The 14,995-nt window shown below is 37.2% G+C and overlaps 1 protein-coding gene across 11 annotated transcripts in view; it reads left to right on the top strand.

Moving 5' to 3' along the window:
- ADGRB3 (adhesion G protein-coupled receptor B3) overlaps window positions 1-14,995 on the top strand; it is a 470,566-nt gene that overhangs the window by 316,428 nt on the left and 139,143 nt on the right. The gene's annotated exons all lie outside the window — the stretch shown is intronic.

Genomic DNA, 14,995 nt, shown 5'->3' with positions numbered 1-14,995 from the left:
TGATAGCACTCAGAAAAGGCAAAGATATTGCTATTTTTGCCATGGTCTGCAGGAGGAATCTAGTGAATTATTTAGTATTGCTGCATAGTTGTCTCCAAGAAAAAAAAATATGTTCTTTTTCTATTGTGTAGTTTGTGTGAGAAAGGGACAGAAAACAAGGTGGCTTCACTTCATCTTCTTTATAGAATACATTTATCTTCCAAAATATCAACATTTTTCATGGAAATGAAATTCACTTGCTGGCCATTTCTCCTGTTTTTGTCTGTTTGTTTGTTTGTTTTAGTATTTGTTTCTCACAAAATCCAAGAAAACAAATCTTTGGTGAACAACTTTGTGTAACATCTTCAACATTACAAGGAAAATTGTAGAGAGTAATTTATAGCATATCTCTCAAGTGTGCTAAATGCACTGCAGTGCTTTACCAGGGGTGCTTCTTTAATTTCTGATTGAGTGGGTCATAGAAAAAAATTGACTGTTCCATCATGTGTCTAAGATTTTTCTCATAATATGTCAGGAGTGGGAGGTGGAGAATAGGAGTGGGAGTAGAAGGAAAAAGTCCCTATGCTGCTTCTTTTTTTTTTCTTTTTTTTTTTTCCTGAAATTAGAAGAAGTGTTATTAACTACAATGTGTTGAGATTAGTCACTTACAATGTAGTTCTTCAGCTCACAGCTATACATTGTCTGTCTATGTAGTCCTAAAGATTCTTAGTTGTCAAGTGAAAGCTATCAGTTACTACAGATTTAATTCTTCCCCCTTCATCATTAGCTTACAAAAGTCAGTAATGATCAATCTTGGTGAGATTTTAAAATCCTTTCTCCACTCTTCATTTCTCCAAAGGGGAAGTGGCATTTCTATTTTTCTTGTCAATCTTACTTTGTTAAGGGCATCTTTTTACTGCAATCAGGCATTTGAACATGTGGCATGGACTGCTTACAACAAATATAGGCAGCGCTGAGAGGCAGGAGCAAATATTTTGTTTGCCTGTGGCCTGGATAAATGAGTAATAACCCTGCTGTGATAGCAGGCTTCAGCGTGAGCTGTCTTAACCTGCTGGGCTAACTTTTAAGCAGCTGGGACACACTGACATTTGTGCTATATTCATGGGCTAGGCTATTGTCCTGGTTTCAGTTAGGACAGAGTTAATTTTCCTCCTAGTAGCTGGTAGCGTGCTATGTTTTGGATTAGGATTAGAAGAGTGCTGATGTTTTAATTGTTGCAGAGCAGTGCTTACACCAAGTCAAGGACTTTTCAGCTTCTCGCTGTGTCCTGCCAGTGGGCAGGCTAGGGGTGCAGCAAGAGCTGAGAGGGGACAGACCCAGGACAGCTGACCCAAACTGGCCAAAGGGGTATTCCATACCATCTGACGTCATGCTAAACAATATATAGGGGTGGCTGGCCGGGGTGGGGGGGCCGGCTGCTCGGGGATAGGCTGGGCATCAGTCAGCAGGTGGTGAGCAATTGCATTGTGCATCACTTGTTTCGTACACATTATTATTAGTAGTAGTAGTTTCATTATTATTATTATTATTATTATTATTATTGTTATTATTGTTATTATTATTATCCTGTCTTAATAAACTGTCTTTATCTCAACCCACAGGCTTCACTTTCCCGTTTCTCTCCCCCATCTCAGAGAGGGAGGGGGGAGGGTGAGTGAACGGCTGTGTGGTGTTTAGCTGCCGGCCGGGTTAAACCACAACAGCTATGATAAAGACTGTCATGTATTTCTATTTCATAGTTGTAAAGTAAACATATTGTGATTATTCTGAAGGCTTGTTTGGAAGCAATATTTCATGGTGAGGTCCTAATTAAGTCTTTCTTCTCTAGGAAATGCTCACCACATATTCGAGATCCTGTGTGTTTACAAATTCAGCTCACAGCTTCATCCCAGTTACTTACACCAATTAGCATGGAGACAATAGAACCAGAAAACTGACTAAAAATGCCATTTTGCCCTGAAAAAAAAAAAAAAAAAAAAAAAAAGCCCTGTCCATTTGTCTCTCTCTCTCCATAATAATTTCATGAGCTACTGCAAATAGTAAGATACAAACTCTGCCTTCTTTGCTTCAAGAAATAGACACATACACTTAGCAGTAATTCACACTACTGTCATGTTAGATTATTCGTGTTTCTTTTTTGTGTTTTTTGTTTTAGTGTTTCAGTCCTCCATCCCCCAGACTAAAAGATGCAGGTAGCACATTCTGCACCCACTGCCAGGTGCTGTGGAGCCAGTGGCTCCCTGGGGCTGGGGCAAGGATTAGTGGTGGCTCTCTGGGGGTGCCTGGGCCAGGCCAGACACCAAGCACCACCACCACCCCAGCCAGGAGCAGGGTAGCCTGTTTCTTCCAGATCTTTTTTCTCTCCTGTTAGAAGAGAAGATAATCCTTCAGAGCAAGGCATTTGTCCCTCAGTAAATTGCCACTTTGCAGTATCTGGAAGGGACTCAAAAGGGAGAAATTTTAGCACTGTTGACCTCAGATGCAGCCTCCAGTTCTTTAGCAATTGTCAAGTGTTTGTTTGGGGGCAAGAGGAAAAGTCATGCAAATACCTGGAGAAGTTAACGCAATGTGGAAAGGGATGATTAGTTACTAAGTACATCCATGCCTTATGTGGCACAGAGGGCAAGCATCTAATTTTAAAAGCACCTACTAATTTCTGTTATAAAACCTTGTTGTCATTTGTTTATAAGTTTGCCAATTTAATTGGACTGATTACTGTAGGTACATCAGGTATTACTCTCTGCCTGAATTTTAATGTGGTTGAAACTTCAGCTAAATTACCAGTCAGTGTAATTTTTTATTTTTAATTTTTCCTGGTACCTAAGGTTTCCTCTTTGAAAAGATTTGGGTCTTGCACACTCTGGAGCAGGATATACAGTTGCATGACTGTCACATAAATGCCTGTAGGCACTTCTGTGGAAAAAAATATCCCATGTGTAGCCAAGATAACAATTTCCAAAAAATCTCAGATTCTGTATATTACATTGAGGTTAATTAGTAGCTGGTTGCTAAACTGTTTGAAGTTACAGGTATTTCAGGTTTCCTTGAAGTTATTTCTGATAGCACCAAAACACCGGTGTGGAGCTGGTTGTGGGAAATCAACACAGTAAAACTCCTCTGTCTTGACGCTCAGTGAAAAAGCAGCCTAGTTGCAAAGCATAAGAGGGAAGAGGAATATTTGGGGGAGTTGTAAAGAGGCAATATTGGCATGATGAGTAGGAGAAAGAGAGATGCTGGTGAGAGAAACAAAGTGGGCAGATATGAAGCAGTAGAGGGGGAGGGAGTGAAAGGTGCTTGAGAGGGAGACTGTAACAGAAGTGGGGAGAGAAAAGGGAAAAAACAATTGCTGTGAAAATATAACAGTGAAAAGTGAAAACACTGTGATTACTGGAATACACTCCCCTCAGAACCTAGGGGAAAAAAAAAAAAAGAAAAAGAAAAAAAAAAAGGAAAAAGAAAAAAATATATTCCTGAATTTTAGACAGTTGTCAGTAAAGTACAGTGGAATTTCATAGTGGGAGGTTGTGAAGGAATCCTGTTTGTTTTCTGAGCTAAAGAAACTACATAAAATTGGGGAGAAAAAAAAAAAGTAGAAAAGTGAAAGCATTATTTCATTTCTCCACGTGAGTTTTGGAAAGTTGGAAAATGCCAGGACTGAAGTTCCTTGTGTAATCCTAATTCAGTCATTTTGTGCATATGTGCTTTGGTTCAGTTTTAAATTACACAGCCTCGTACTTCCAGTTAGTTGTAAGACACCTACTTCACTCAGTGTACAGAGCACATTTCCTTTGCAAATCAGTCAAGAGTTTTAGAACATCAGTTTCTTCTTTCAGGAATCAAAGAGGGTACATGCACTGGGGCTTTCCCGGGAAAGAATCATAGAATCATAGAATGGCTTGGGTTGGAAGAGACCTTAAAGATCCCCTAGTTCCAACCCCCCTGCCATGGGCAGGGACACCACCCACTAGATCAGGTTGCTCGAGGCCTCATCTAACCTGGTCTTGAACAACTCCAGGTATGGAGCATCCCCAACCTCTCTGGGCAACCTGTTTCAGTGCCAAATTAAAAGAAAATCCTTCTCGTAGGCTTTGTGACTTTACAAACTAGAAGTCCAGTTAACTAAAGGGCCCAAAAGATGGTAAAGAACAAAGGGAAAAATGCAAGGTGCTCTGAGATAGGGAACAGAGTGCTGCTGATTGTCAATAGAAGCAATAAGTCCTGTCCAGGAGCTGTGGACAGAATTACTTTGCACGGAAAAAGAAGTCATCACAGAAAGTATCACATGATTTCAGCAGAGGAAAGAACAGCTTCATATCTAAGGAATTTGAAGGTTGCTATGGAGAACTGGATTCTTATCCTCTCTCTGTCCTCCCTGTGTTGAGTCATTTCCATCAGTCTTCACAAGTGGTGTTACTTGTATGGTCCTCAGCCATTCCTCAGTGCAACTCATCCTCAGGTCCAAAACTTTGAAATAATTGACTCTTGTTTTTGCTTGCCCGTCATGTGTTCCTGAACTCATCCTATTAGTATCATTAATTATAATTATTAACAAGAATTTATTACAGGAGTTCCTAGACACTAGTATAGGCTCCATTGTATTAAGAATTTTAAAAGTGATAGAGCAATCACTCTGTCCCAAAGACAGATTGCTGCTATCTAAATACCTAAGACAGACAGACCACAGGAGGGGAGGCAACTAGAATAGTGGGGTGGAGAATCATTTGCTCAAGGTCACTCAGGAGGCATTTAATGGTGGTGGAATAAGATGCACTTAGAATCACAGGAGTTCTGCTGCTAGGAGACATTTGTTTAAAAATATTGCTATGCATTTAAATAAAATGGTCTGTAATGGAAGCCTGTCACCTGTGATCTGAATCAAGTAATTTATTATGTAAGAACCATACAGATAAATTACAACAGTTCTTCTGTGCCTTTAATGTATAGTAACTGTAATCATGGAATTGCTTCTGAAATCTCTTTTATGCTATTTGGCACTCCATATGGTAGTTGGATACTGCAGGAAAAAATATCCTCCAGGAATCATTGAACCAGGCTTTAAGCCAGGCAATCTCCTCTAACACTTTCAGAGCAAGCCATACTATAAAAATGTAAATGTGGCAGCAATACTTCTTCTTCATGCCATTTTTCGAAAGGTAAACGTAAGTGTTGCTCAAACCACGGTGCAGCTTGAGAGCATTTGTAAAGGACATAAAAAATCCCAGTTACTCTGCGTGGGAGGCTTTACACACCTGTGACTGTGAAGGCTCTCTGATTCAGACATATATCATCCAACCACATCGGTAGAAAGACTTACAGTAATTGCAGCTCTGCACAATTTTCTTTCCTCTTTTTCCTCTCCACCTACTTCTATTTTAGACATCTTTTGTGGCAAGCACTCCCCCATTCTCCCTTCCTGAGGCATTTGGGTAAACGTTACCCACAGAGAGGTGTGGTTTTCTAGTGTGTTCACTGGCATAAATGAACCAGAGTACAACGAACAAGTAACAGATAAGATAGCAGAGACACAGGGGGATGAAGAAGAAGAAAGGAAGGGCAAAGATGAAATAATAGAATGAGCAAGAAGATATACAAGTACTGGGAAGCAAGAATTCAAGTGACAGAAGTAAAGGAAAAATAGGAAAAGAAATTGGAAGAAATATTAGAAAAAGTAGATCATAAATGTGATAAATGTGAAGCAGAAGGATCCAGCCTTGAAGAAGGAAAATGAGCTCCTCCTGCAGCTATGGAGCTACCAGATTGGTGCCTCAGTTGCGCTCTTTAAAAAGAGATTGTTAGTGCAAGTCTTTCCTGTGTTGCGAAGGAATGGAAAAATATCAGCAAATACATTACAAATACAACAAAGTTTGCTTATGTGCAATCTAGAAAAGAATGAAAGAGAAGAAGGAAAAACAAGAAGGAGACAAGAAAAAGGAACTGAAAGTATAAAAGAGAAGACTGTCTGTTGAACAAGCAAGAGATAGGTAGAAAAGTGAAGAATAAACAGAAGGGGAAAGAGAAGAAGCAAGGCCACCAATCCTTTCCTAAAAGATTAAAGAGGAAATTAGTCAATAGGATATGAAGACTAATTCTCTCAGAAATCTGGAATGGGAACGGGGAGTGGAAGCCTTGCAGGAAAAAGGTGGTAGAAATAAACTAAGTTTTCCCCTTGCAATTTTCAAACTCCTTGTTTAATCATTCGATCTGGGCTTTGATCTGGGTCCAATAATTTCTTTTATTTTTAGTTTTTGTCTGTTATTTAAACATGAAGCATTGAAATGAATCAATATCTAGGTTTAGACCATAATGCCTAAATTAAAATGAAGTGGTACTATCTAATTACTGCATTGGTCATACTGCAGCAGTGCTTTCTCAAGTAAAACATACAAATTATATTAAAAAGCTGGAAGTGGCAAAGAAAAAGCTCAAGGGGTCTGTCCCATACCCTGTGCCAGCCCCAATCCCCTTCCTTCCCTGCGCCTCATTCTTCTCGTGGATTTCTAACACTCTGAACAAGTTTCCCTGCTTGCTTCCAAAAGTCTTCATTGTGCATAGCTATGTATCAAATATATATGCCACTTTTCTTTCTCGATCTTATTCTGTGTTTACTTGTTTCTTAATATTTTGTGAAAATTTGTTGCATCCATGAGTATCTCTAAGAGAAATTTAAACAGACTTTAAATAAAAGACTACAGAACAATTTACAGTCCTAGTAATCATTAAAAATACATTTTAAACAACCTCTGTATTTCTTTGGAGTCAAGCAATCTAATTCGGTTTGATTTCCGAATAAAGACATATACTGGGAATGTCATGCCCTTCATATAAACTGCAGTTGAGTTTGGCCTAAAATTCCACTTCAATCTCAGATTGACACAGGTCAACTGGAAAAATAAATAATAATAAAAAAAAAAAGAGAGAGAGAGAGAGGGGGAGAAAGAAAGAGAGAGTGGGAGGTGGATAGGGCAGGGAGCTGGCATTGATATTTGCACTCTTTTTACCAGCATGGCCTCTACTGAAGCCAAAGTGTCTGTAAAGCACGAGCTGTTTTAATAGTACCACCCTGCTTAGTTTTTCTTTGGGAGCCAAGGAAACTGTCTAGTAGTAAGGCTTATTTAAGTAGACTTATGCTGCCCAGGATTTGATTGAACAATTTTTGATACAGGGTACATCTAAGTTTCAGCAGGCTGTACCAGTTATGTGTTCCCAGCTGTTTCCAGGCATGTTTCCCAAGCATGTTTCCAGCTCAAGTCCCAGACTGAGGCCAGTACGGCCATGCACATACTGTCTGTGTACTCTGCTCCTCTCTGTGGAAACCACATGAATTTCAGGACAGAACCATGGTGCAAGTAATAAATTTCCAGTCTGCATCATCAAGGTACCTGGACAGCCGGGTATGCTGAGAATCACCTCCACAGTGGAGTATAGGTGATGCTTAACAGATGTGGGTACTTGGAACTAGTGGGAAGTGGTGATTTTCCATACTACAGCCTTCACCACTGTGACTCTGCATGGATTTCTAAACTGAAATTTAATTTGCAAGATCTTACCCAATAATACTCCCTTGTTAACTGCTGGGACCTAGCAGTTTTTAATGTTTCCTGCAGAGACTACTGAATGCCTAAATCACTGTAAAAATGCACATCTCAGACGCTTTAGGTATTTTGAAAGCTGCAGAACAAAGATTAAGTCTTAGAAATGTTTTTTAAATGTTGTGTGCTACAACAGCAGTTCACATTTCTGCATGCAGGTTTTGGTGTGCTAAAAAACATCAGTTGCTTTTAAGCTGTAGATTGCCATTTGCACGTTCGATTGGTAGTTTACTTCCTTAACTTATTTTGTACATACAAGCATTTATTTGGAGTATTAATTTTAGTGTGAAATACTGTCTTTGAGATGCACTTCAGAATATACCTTTTTCAGAAATGCTCACTGTAGATGTCCCAGAAAACTCTTGTCAGTCATAGTTTTGCCCATATTTAATTATTTTCTGTTAATTTATAAATTAACAACTGGGATGGCATTAGGAAAAAAAATCTTTACTCTGAGGGTGGTGAGGTGCAACTGCAGTTGAGAAGTTGTGGATGTCCCATTCCTGGAAGTGTTCAAAGCCAGGTTGGATGGGGCTTTGGGCAACCCGGTCTAGTGGGAGGTGTCCCTGCCCACGACAGGGGGGTTGGAAGTAGGTGATATTTAAGGTCTTTTCCAACCTAAACCATTCTATGATTCTATAATTTCGGGATAATAAAAAGTCCATCTTGAAACAGATTTGGTTTGGTATTTAATAAATACCCTGGTCCATCTTTGTGCATAATTCTGCTGGTTTGCCTAATTAGTACAGTGGAGGAAATATTCAGCTATAGTTTTGCTGTCTTAGTTAGGGATGTTACAGGGATCTTCTGTGTCACTATGATACCTTTACTACTTTCTCCTTTAAAATGTTAATTCCAGTGATATTCCCATGGATCAAGGGAATTCTAATGTATTTTATGGACATGTAATTGTTTCCAATGATATTTGGCCTGTAATGAGTGCAAGCAAAACACGTTTTATTCTTCAAGCATTAGAGATAACATTTCAGGAAACTCCTAGAACTAGCTTTTAATTTGTATAGCCAGTCAAAGCAGATTTGATGGCAGGTGTATGTCTGAATGTTAAACACAGAGATCTTCTATGAATGTATAAGCGGTTGTTTTAGTAAGTTCTTTTATCCATGGCCATATAGCTGGGTATTAAAGAGTCTGTAAATCACTCCCTAGACATATAACTACTTGGTTTGTTAGACAGCCATTTTAAGCATTTACACATCTGAATTTAATAATTTCTATTCACAACTGGATGAATAAAATCATGCAACAGAGATGATTGCGAGCACAAATTAGAAGTCAGTTGTAAAGGACTGGCAATAAATGTTTATTTAAACTACATTGCAAAGTTTGAAAGAAACTTTAAACCTCTCATAAACATGTTACAAAATGAGCGAAACAATTGCAAATACATTCAGAAGTGCAGTAAATAAAGAGAGATGGAAGTAGCTGTCTTGGGGATGAGGAATTTGATATCAAGCTTTAGACGTAACTTCACGTATGCTTCACCAGGCCTGGTTTTCTTTCTGAATACATGGCATGGAGCTAAATGCTAAATTCTCATCTGATATAAATTTTTGCAAAAGATGCGGTTCAAGTGCACATGATTGCAATACACAGCATTTTAACTGTTTAATTCTTCAACAAAAAGAAGAAAAAGAAAAGAGAGATGTATTAACAAGAGTATATTTTTCAGTTGAGACATGTCATATAAAAAGTTATCAGCATGCATATGACAACGGAATCAGCTGTGAGAGGACTGGGTTGATGACATTGCATGCAAGTATTAGCTGATTAAGAAGAAACAAGGGCAAAGATAAATGATTTCTCCAATTTCAGAAGTTCTCTGATTAAAACATAACCTAGATGTTAAGAGCTGTTAATAGGCAGAAATAATGGTTGTTCAGGACAAGGTCAAGATATTAAGCACCTTCAGTTGCCATGAAAATACTGGGAATGATTTTGTGCCGTTTGGTGGCAAAGTCTGATTAGGACCAACAGCACATGACAACAGAACTTCCTAAGGTTATGGAATGTTATTATAAATGTTGCAGAGTGCAGAGGCCTTACTTTGTTTCTGTAGAATAAGAGACTTAGGTTGCCCTATCCATCTACAGTTACCGCCAGTTTGGAAAACAAGAAGAGTAATAGCCTCTCACTTTGTCAGAGCAAGTTTCTGTATAAAAAGGGTTTTCATCTAGCTCATTATTTTGATTTATGAGTCAACTAATACTTAATTATCAGATAGAAATCCATCTGAGAACTGATGCCACAAATATAGTTCTTCTCACACACTAAAGAGGGGTATCAGAGATCTAAATGAGCCAGCTATTGATTCAAAGTTATGCTCCCAAAAAGTATAATATAGTTAAGTACATCTTTTAGAAAGAAATGGCATATTCAAATCTAATTTATATACACATTAGATCTCTAAATGCATAATGATGCACAAAATTAAATGGGAATGTAACATATCTGCAAGTTTCAATTTACCACATTTGGACGATGTATACTCAGGTTCATACTGTGTTCTTTTTAGCCTATGTTCTGAGCCATTGCCAGTGATAGAAAGTGATTATTAGTAGTTTTTAAGACGAAAATATATATATATATGTTATATATATATATATATATATAGAGAGAGAGAGAGAGGGAAAAAAAAAACATTAGAAAAGAGATAACATTAATAATGTCTAAAAGAAATGAAACAGCAAACACCTTTTTAAAAACCTTTTATCACAAATATATATACATAAACCAAGGCTGAAAGGATCTCTCTCACTATATGTTTATAATAGGAAGTAAGTATCAGAAAAGGAGTAACACTGTAACATTGTTTACATCAGTAACACAGAGACGTCAACAGATGAGTATAGGAAGGTCACTATAATTTCATGCTTAAGTATTCAAGAGACTAATTTCAGAGAATCACACGGTCATACAAGTTGGAAGAAACCTCCAGAGGTCATCTAGTCCAAACCCCTGCTCAAAAAGGTCCAGCTGAAGCCCATTCCTCAGGGCCGAGTCCAGTCAGGTTTTGAGTAACCCCAAGGCTGAAATCTCCACAGCCTATTTTGGCAACCAGGGCTTATGTTTGGCCATAATTACATTCTAGAGCAGCCAAAAAATGTATGACAATTAAGAGCAGCAATCAGCGTGTTTAGTCTCAATAGTTTTGAAATGTACGTGAACAGGACCATATATTGCAATTGTCTTTGGACTAATGTTCAGAATATATCACTTTACCCTGCACCAATGTGTCTATGAAAGAAGGCCCTCTAAAAGCTCTGTTCATGAAGATGCTAATGATATACTACAAACACAGGCAAGAATGACATGTCTTTGAGATCAAAAGATTTACTGGCTTCACTAAGCCTACAAATGCTCACTTCTGAAAGCTTATAGATAAAGGAGAATGTACTATATGGAGAGAGAAAAATAAATGTCATTCTGATTTCCAGAAAATAAAAGATTGATACTGACAACTATGATACCATAAATATTATTTGAATACCTTGTAAGGCAATGAAATAAATATTCCATCATTAATAGCTGGGATAAGAGACCCATGAACAGTAGGTTGTGAGGCTTTAGAAGAACTGTATCTCATCAGTCAAACTTCATTGCTTTTTCTGATGCAATTACAAAATTAATGGGCAATGGGAATGAAGTAGATCATATATATTTGGATTCTAGTGAAGCATTTGATATGGCATCTTAAGAATTCTCAGTTTAAAAATTTGATTCAGTACTCCCTTCGATCAGATCATGACCATGTAGGCTGTAAACTGCCTAAATGAGTATAAAAAAATAGAAATAATAAACAGCAATACATTAAGAAGAGGAATCTAAAAGGGTTGACATTTGTTAGCAAGAATTGGCAAAGGGTAGATTTGTTTAATGTCTATATTAGTAAGTTGGAAGAAAAAGCGAAGAGCTCTCTAATGAAATTGGAAGATAGCATTAAATTGGAAGGAGTGTGAACATCATTAAAGAAAAAGAAGAATTTGAGAAATTACAGATGTGGTATAACTGAAAAGTGCTATTAATCTTAGATATATGAAAGTCTGTTCACCCTGAGGAAATAATCTGATATTGGGATTTGCAAATTACACAAAGTCAGAATATTTTCAGAAGATTTCATAATATATGTACCATTGGTACATATAAAAGTGATTTTACAGGACAGTAGCAATAGTTTCTTTATATGTGCATGAAAACAAACTTCTATTCAGGTGATGGAACTAGACTGGAAGAAATATTACAGAATAGAGGCATTCAGAGGAAAGAGGAAATAAAAGAGACTAAGAAGAATTATGTGCAAATGATTAAAATGGGACAGAGTTCTTTGAAAGGTCTTAAAACAAAGAGATGATAGAACATTCTTAGGACAAACTTGCCACATTTTTTATATTTTTTTATATGTTTTTCAGTGATGAAAGCAATTGGAAGAATCGCTTGACTGGACATTGCCTAATGGTTATTTTATGGTTATAGGGAATGTCGTTTTTTTTGTTGTTGTTAGAAAACTTGGGATCTCAAAAAGGCAGACACAGGAAAAGCAATTATGAATCAAGTGCCAACAAACTTGTGCTCTGATTAATGAAAGTATCTACCATCAGCAAGGGCATAAAAGCAAAAGACAAGTATAATGTATGATATTATGCAGTATAAGAAAATTAAAAAAAAAAAAAAAAAGTTCTACTGCAGCAAACCATAGCTCCTGCTGGGTCCGTAGGAAAATTCATTCATAGAAAGTAAAAATAAAAATAAAAAAATCACTGTACATGTCTGCCCCTCTCTTTTTAAAGAGACTCTAAATACCCAATCTTGTACCAGCCTGTCTGCTAGTTGAGCTCTCACATTGTCTGCTGCATGTTCATCTGCATTTTCTACAATTATACTGAGTGACTGATTCAGAAGCATGCAATCACCTTCATCTAGCTGCTTAGAATATTCCCTCTCCCCTGCAAGTACTGCTAGTATTTTGAAATTTAGTCTGCAGATAACACTAAGAGTAAGGCCTTTGGAAACTTTTCCAGCAGTTCCCATTTCGGTATCTATAGTAACACTCAAAATCTTGTTGCAGGCAAAAGGAAACAAAGCTTATATGTCAAGCTAAGGATTTATTATTAGCCTAATTAAAATCTTAACAGGCTTAAAAATGCAAGAAATACCTATTGTTGATACAGTTACAATGCTACTAACAATTATAGTCCAAGTTAATACGGAAGTTTTATTAATAATACAGGTAAAATAGTAGTACAAAAGCTTTCTACTATCTGCTCCTCTTACCTGGTATTACACTCCCTATCCAGTGTCCCTCTACTTAAGTGGATGAATTCTGTCTTTCTCAGAAAGAATGGAGAAACAGGTTGTGGTGAGACATTGACATCAACAGGAAAAGTTGTATTCAGGGTGAGGGGCTGCTGCTTCCTTGGTGTTGAGCACATTCGGTTTTATTTTTAAATGTGTTTTAACACAGTCTGCTCACATGCCCTTTATTTTCTTCGGTTCCCAATCAGTTTTCTGTTAGCTCCACAGCTGGTTTTACTTGATTTACAGGGTCACAAGCCTGTAGTGACCACTGATTGACTGTGATTTGTTATGATTGTAATGTGTGGTTGTGTGGTTACATTACATGCAATTTGTGTTACTTGCGTGGGACCTTTGGTATTATCCTGTGTCTGCACTCTTTACATTTTATTCTGCAGTCCCAGAAAGTTCAATTCACACAGAAAAGCTACTTGTTATTACTGTAAACTACAGCTAAACTAAAATACATTTAGGTTGCTGTATAACTGCTGTCACAGCTGAAATAAATCAGTGCAGGGAGACAAGTCCTGATTCCCCACACTGTCAGGTCAACACAAACCTTGTGGCATTTACCAGTAATGGCACATTCATTTTTATTGAAAAATATCATTGTCATGAAAAACCATGCCTTCTATGCTTCAGCCTAACACACTGCAGCCAGGTTTACCAGGCAGATAGATATAGTTTGTTTGCTCTGCCTGACAAACTAAGTGACAGCACTTCTTGGAGAGCTTTGTTAGCTTTGCATAAGATGTAGTAACTGATGTTATGTTGTCACTAAGTTCCATAAATATATCTGCTTTATAAAAAAAAGTGCTTCATAAAAGTGTTTTATAAACTCCACATCATAAAGAACAGTAAGCTGCCACTTTATTAAGGAAAAGACACTAAAAGTAAAAGAAAAAATGAAACATTACTGGACTCTGAGTGTAAAGATATCTCTATCCATCTTACTCAGTCAGTCTAATGGTAGTATCTAAAAGGAAAACAACTTTCATGAACAGCAAAGACAGCCATGTTTTTTCATCTGACACTCTTAAGTATCATTTATGAGCTGATTCTTCATGAGACCTGGCTCTTCACCTCTTTATTTCACTCATGTGTGTGTACTACTGGACTGTTAAAATACAAAGTGCAAGTTTTAAAAAATAAGAGAGGAAGAAAAATGGCCATATATTCCATCCCATTCTTGTCCACCATACGTCTGTAAAATTTGGTTATATTAGCTATTATTTAATTGCCAGCTCCACTATGATCAAAATAATTATTTCAAGAACATATTCATATGTGCATTTTGTTGTTGTTTTCTTTTAACAATATATTTCATATTCATCTTCCTTGTTAGTCTAATAGTTACTGAAGGGCAGTTGCAAGTGGCAATAGCTAGGAGTCATTTAATGAATGCAAGTGATCGTTGCCATCTTTTCACAAGACAATGGACTTCAGGATAATAAACAGATATGGCTCCATGTAAAAGGTAATTTTCTTCCTTCAAGCCCACATACAGCTTGGTTAGAACCTTAACCTGCAGGACTTGCTCAGGTTAAAACTCAATGGAACTGAATCAGTCCTTTGATTAATAGACTAACCTTAAATGGAAAGCCCATATTATCTTCTTCATCAATGCACTGCCTTAGAACACTCCTAGGAACAAAGGTATAAAATTTGTTTTTCCTTCTTATTCTACATGCTTAGTGCTTCCAGTTTTCAAATACCAGAGTGTAATAATGAAACATCCAACAGAACAGTGGACTTTTTGAACGTCTCATATTACTGAAAGAAGCAGAAGAAATAATAGTAAAATCTTATACAAGAAGAGAAAAAAAAAAAGGCAGACAGCTTGTTTTTAATCTGTATCAGTAGAACAAAAAACACAGAATCACTTGTGTCTCTATTTCAAGAGAGAGTCTTCCAAAACTGTTGAAATCACTGAGGAATCATAAAAAAATATTATTTTCTTTTTGTCATAAAGCATTCTCGGTGCTGCTGGAGAGAATGACATAAATTTAATACCTTTCTCCCAGAGCTGTTTGAAGACATTATTGTATTTCTTTTGCTTCTGAACTGTTGTTCTGAAAATACTTTGAAGGAGATGG

This window comes from Anser brachyrhynchus (assembly GCF_964034855.1).
Source record: "Anser brachyrhynchus genome assembly, chromosome: 3".
NCBI classification, from domain to species: domain Eukaryota; kingdom Metazoa; phylum Chordata; class Aves; order Anseriformes; family Anatidae; genus Anser; species Anser brachyrhynchus.
This window is presented reverse-complemented; position numbering and strand designations above follow the sequence as displayed.